We start from the raw sequence: 5,885 nt of genomic DNA, 5'->3' as shown, positions 1-5,885 counted from the left end.
CTATCTGGCTCTGTAGGACTAGTATGCATTTGTGAAAAGTAAGATGGTCTATGTAACTGGACACCTGATACGCACTGACATTAGGCACAAGTGCTGTGGCTATCTCCTATACAGGAAAATGACTAGTTGACTACTGCTATTTGCTTATTATTTTGCCTTTGCAGGACTAATGTGATTATGTAAAGCAACATGCAATATTTTAATGTGTGGCAAGTGTTTGTTCATCCACTTTTTATGACAATTAGATATCCGAATTGTACACAGAATTGGCTATAACTAGTTGGAGGGGTGTTGCCTGGATGAAAGTAAGCGATCTTTTGTCATTTGCTTAGTTTTAACAGTCATCTCCCAAAAAATGAGGGCTAAATGCATCACAGAATGCACCACACATTTAAAACTTCTGGGGGCTGGTGACCCTCACACACTAAAGCTGTGGATTTTGATAAGGGCTTAGTAACCCTCTCTGCTCTGAACCCTACCCTAACCTAAAACCAGCCCTGCTCATAAGTGCTCACAGAAGGAAACTGTTCGTGTGTACGGCTGGTTACAGTGTTATTATTTCTTTAACATTCTTCCCAAACCTCAGAATTCATATCTTGTGTTCGGCTGGGGACAGTGCGGTCTTTAACTTTCCTTACAAATTTCAGAGGGGTTCAAGGAAGAAGGTCACTATAACTTGTATGGGAGCACTGTACTGTCTTTAGAAGTAACAAGTTGGAAACCTTATTGAAATCATTTTTTCTCCATTTCCTCACAATCAAGTGGCTATCTTTTGGGGAGAGTAAATAAGCATGCTTGTTTTATATCTGTCTTGGACAGCAAATATGCTATGCTCTTTGTTTTTGCTGTTCTGACATCAGAAGGTTATACAGAAGGTGGATGCATTTGAAGAATATAGGGTGAAGAGGAATGCTTTACATAAATAGGACAGTAGCTGCAGCTTGAAATATAACTGTGGGCATGTGTGCCTTAATTTTATTCCCAATTTAAACACCAGAGGGGGATGCACAAAGCGACTACCTATTTTGAGGTGTGGGGATAGTGGGCAGGTACTACTCCTAGTTATCATGAATGTGTCCTCACAAGCACGGTCTTCTTAGTTTATTGTGAACTGGTGGTTTGTTAGCTTTGAGTATTACAAGTTGGAAACAACTTATTTCTTCCTTGAAATTGAAAGTAGGACTGAATGTCTTTTACAAAAGCATGATTTTTGTCCAGGCCATCATAGTTTCAAAAGATTGGGAAAAAAGCTCTAAATTGCACCTTAGAAAATCTATAATCCAATGGCTTCTGGTTGCCTAGCATCCCCAGACCACCAGTTTAATTTAGTTATTACAGTGTAGTTTGGGGAAGTAAGGATGTGCTGAAAAGATGCAGGAAAAGAACAAAGTTGAAGGATAAGATTAAATTTGGTTCTTTGATCACATTTTTGGTTCAAGCAATCCCTGCATGAAAAAGATTGTTAAAAAAAATAAATAAAATGCACATCAAAGCATTTAGAACCCAATTATTTCCACTGCACTTATTACACTGTAGTCTTGGTCAGTTAGGATGTGTTCAAAGGAGCAGGAAAAACAAACAAAGCTGAAGGATAAAATTAAATGTCTGTCTCAACAAAAACATGATCAAAGAAAATCACTGGATAAGAAAGGTTGTTTTAAAAAAAAAAAATTCTGAAATACATGTCAGATCATCTAGAACCCCATGACTTAATGCATTTATTTCCAATGCACTTGGTTCAATTAGGATGTACTGAAATGAGCAGGAAAAAAAAAGTGAAATAGTAAGACTGAATTTCTTCACTTGGATCATAGTTTTTTCAGGAAGTCACTGAATGACAAAGGTTGTTCAAAAAAACCTCTAAAATGCACCTCAAATCATCTAGAACCCTTATGGCTTCTGAGAGCCTTCAAGCACCCAGACACTCAGGCTTAAAGAATCTGCTTCCTCCACTGTTATCAGAGTTCAGTTTTGCTTATACAGAAAACATAGGATGACCGCATGAATGAATATCTGCAGGAACAAACAAACCTGAAGAGTAAGACACACTGGGAGAAAGGGAGAAAAACAAAGGAATCTGGAGTGTGAATAGGCCAAGAGGGCTCAGGTGTGTGGGGGGTTGGGGATGCATGGAGCCTTGCCACTTAGGGTGCCAGTTTACCTAAAGCTGGCCCTGTTGAAATGTCAGCATTCTGGACTTTGGTACTTCCACATATAGACCGAGACAGGAAAGATCCAAAACTTGTCTCAATGAAGGCTCTTGCTTTGAAACCAGAAGCATTCTAGAATAGAAGCCTTTGCACTTTTGGTCTAAAGGCACTAGTTCTACGACTCCTAGGGTAAACAAGTGTTTTGAAACCAGAGGCAAAAATGTAATTTGAATTGGAAGAAGGGGAGGAATTCCCATGAAAGGAGGTAGTTGTATCCAATGCCAATTGTAACCCTCCTGAACCACTTTTAGCGCTCAAGAATCTCAAAACAATCTGTTACTCAAGGGGAATGCAAAGAGCCAGGATTTATAAAGATATGGTCAAGTGGTGATGGGGTAATAATGGTGGCATAGTCATTCCGAAGTGTTAGACTGACCCTTTTTTGGAAAAGATCATGATTTCTTGTTGTTCCCCTTCTGCCATCTCTTTTTTGCTCCCATGGTAGCAGGGATTGCTTGTTTTGTTTTTTTAAAAGGAAAGAGGATTTGGGAAAATTTGTAAAGAGGGCGTGAAAAATCGTAGACATTCCCTGAATTAATCTCTCTCTTTCACTAAAACTGCTTGAGGATCCGAGTAGCAGACAAGACCAACAAAACCTCCTTATCTAAAGCAGAATTCAAAATTTAAGTCCTTTGGTTACATAACCAAACATGTCTCCTTAAGACTGTAACAGCAGCAGTGACCCTAAACACACCATCTGCACAATCACATATACTCTTCAAGGCATGTTTACATAGCTGAGAAAGATTAGAAACATGAGAATTCAGAAAGGAGCTTCTGAACAAAGTGTGACAGAGTACTCCATCAAACTATCTGCATAACACAGAGTAAACTTCCACGTGTATGCCTGGTAGTTAAGAAATGTGTAAGCTAAAGTGCAAGAAGAGAAAATCCTCTTACCACATCTAATACTTTGCCTTCTTTATACATGGGAGAAATTTTAAAAACAGTCTATCTCCAGCTGGCAAAGAGATGGAAATAACTGCTGGGTCAGATCTAAGATGTGAAAACAAAAATGTGTTAGTCTTTAGTACTTTGTACAGTCTGCCTTTTTTAGGGACTGAAGGTTGGGAATGAGGATTATTACAGGCAGGATTAGACACACCCTCCAAGGCTGACAAAATGGGAGGAATGGGAGTAGAACGAGGTATATCTACTTGTGACATGTCATATCTCCTCAGTTCAAGGGGAAAATCCACTTGTTACCACAGACATCTTATTCAGCCTGAAATAATTTTAGAGAAGGAAAATTTCATCAAGGAGGTAGAGAGGACCAAGTTTCCTCAGGATCAGAGATGTGGGTTTGGTAATCTGCAGGAGAAGCCCAGTCTCTATGTCAGAATCCTGACAGGTTTTTCACTGGAATTTCTTGATTAACATTGCCCTCTGGTAAGGATTTCTGAGCACCAGAATTAACAGCCTGTAATAATTGTTTGGATAACTTAAAACAATCATCTTTACAGACAAACACCACACATCTTGAGATAAAGTATCTCCCGGAGGTGTCTCACAGACCCAAAGAAGATGATTCTCCCATAACAGCTGAAGAAGCAGTAGCTGATCCTTGGCCTATGACAGCTGAAAGAACTACACCAGAAGAACCCACATAACAAGTAAGTGGTCTGAGGAACAATAGATGGCCACTGCTGGTTCCCTCCCCAACAGCTGAGGCCCTGTCTGACCCCACAGTAGAGGTAAAAGCTCTTTAATGTGTTGTTTCTTCTTTTTAGGTGTAGTGGGAGGAGAACCATCAGGACCATAGCAAGTATCTATGCTGCAACACAGGAAGAGATCTGAATGCTTTTATACAGTGCTGGAAGGAGATGGTCAGAATGCCACTTGTCAGATGAGTGTTCATAAGCACACACACACACACACACACACACACACACACACACACACACCCCTTTTGTGTAAAAGTATAACCGGAACACAAAAAATTTTTCAGAAATAAAGGACTTTTGCTCAGGCCACCCTGACAGAAATAAATAAAAGTTAAGTTGTCACAAAGTGTACACAAATGCAAAAATATTTTCTGCTCATTTAAAACACTTCTGGTCCTTAAATTCACAAAAATAATTTAAAAGTTTACATAAGTAGTAGATTTTTACCATAAAAATAGCCTCCAAACCAAAGAATAAGCCCTTAGCTAAAAATAGTGGTCCCAGATAGGAAATTTCTGATATTGTAAAAAAACGGGTTTCTTAAAAAAAAACACTAATTTTAGTCACCAAATAAACGATGACAGTATTTTTTAAAGAGCAATAATTTCTGTGAGGAAGAGTTCCCTTTGTGGGGAATTATTTGCCAGAAGCGAAGCTTGAAGGCAGACTGCTGCTCTTGTGAAGCCTCATAGCTACTTCCTATCACAGCAGCAAGGAAGCAGAGAATTTGTCTTCAATCTTACAGCTGATCCCCTGTAAAGGATTAGCCAATCAGTGGTCAGACGGAAGGTGTGGGAAGAAGCCATAGCTTTGTGAAGCTGGCTCTTTTTTGTTATCCTAGGCAGGAAATAACTCCTATAGCTATATTCAACTTAAAGTTTCATTTGGCCAAAGCTCTCTCCATGAGGAAAACCTGCCTGAATAGGTGTGATCACCCTCAATATTCAGGTTCTTCTGACTGAAGCCACAGCCTATTTGTCTCAAGTCACGGCTCCAAAAACTAAAAAAGGTCCCTCTATCTGCAATATTCATTGGGGACCATTTAGGAAGTAAAAGGACCGTGCATTGTCACCCAAACCCACAACAACCAATCACCTTGAGGGAATTCCACTGTAACCAGCTATTCCTTAACCTTACCTCAAACTTCCCCTATAGCCATCTCATGATCCATTCAGGGTTTTGTCAGTTCAAACCTGGATCTATCCCTACATCTATAACAGCCCCAGACAAAGGATACTTTGCCAGTGCTCAAGGTTAGTACTCTAATAACTATCTAGTGGCACGAAATTAAAATCGAGGACATCCCAACTATTGTCTCATAGCCTAACAAGAAGATGCCAAGAAAACCTTACTCGACTTATCCCATGAGAAGTCCAGTACTTTTATGAGGCAAATACAGAAAGTGTTCAAAGGCCAAAGGAGGACCCAAAATCCAGAAAAGTAAAAGCTGGAAGGACCTGAATGTACACCGTTCCAACTCCCCCTAAGTTTGACACCAAATGTGACTCACCTATTCAACTGGGCCGCAAAAGTTATGCTTGCTGAGCACAGAGAGGTCTGAGTAACTGCACACCCAAGGCAGTGCAGTGAATACCTTGTAACCCTTACCCCCATACTGCATTTTTGTTTGTGTCTTTCGGCTTTTCCCGGTTAAGGGTCGCCACAGCGGAACTCCGGTCCGCTAATGATTGGCAGTAGATTTTTACGTACTGGCTTGCCAGGCCTAACGCACAACCTTCAACGAAGGAACGCCCATTCACGCATGTCACCACACAGAAGACGCTCAAAACTACCAGTCTCCAAAGAAACCTCTTTCAGCAGGAAAACCTATTTAGACTTGGTGGGGTTAACCTTAAAAACATGTTCTAATTCCTTCAAAATTCCTGTCATCACGGGTGTTACAACCTTCAGGCTAGGTGAATATAACAGCAAATCATGCACATACAATGAAATTTCACTAACATTTTACCCAGCTCAATACCTCGGTATGGCCCCTTGTCAAGCACATGTA

The sequence above is a fragment of the Protopterus annectens genome, chromosome 1.part2 (assembly GCF_019279795.1).
Source record: "Protopterus annectens isolate FY-2018-M chromosome 1.part2, PAN1.0, whole genome shotgun sequence".
In the NCBI taxonomy this organism is placed as follows: domain Eukaryota; kingdom Metazoa; phylum Chordata; order Ceratodontiformes; family Protopteridae; genus Protopterus; species Protopterus annectens.
This window is presented reverse-complemented; position numbering follows the sequence as displayed.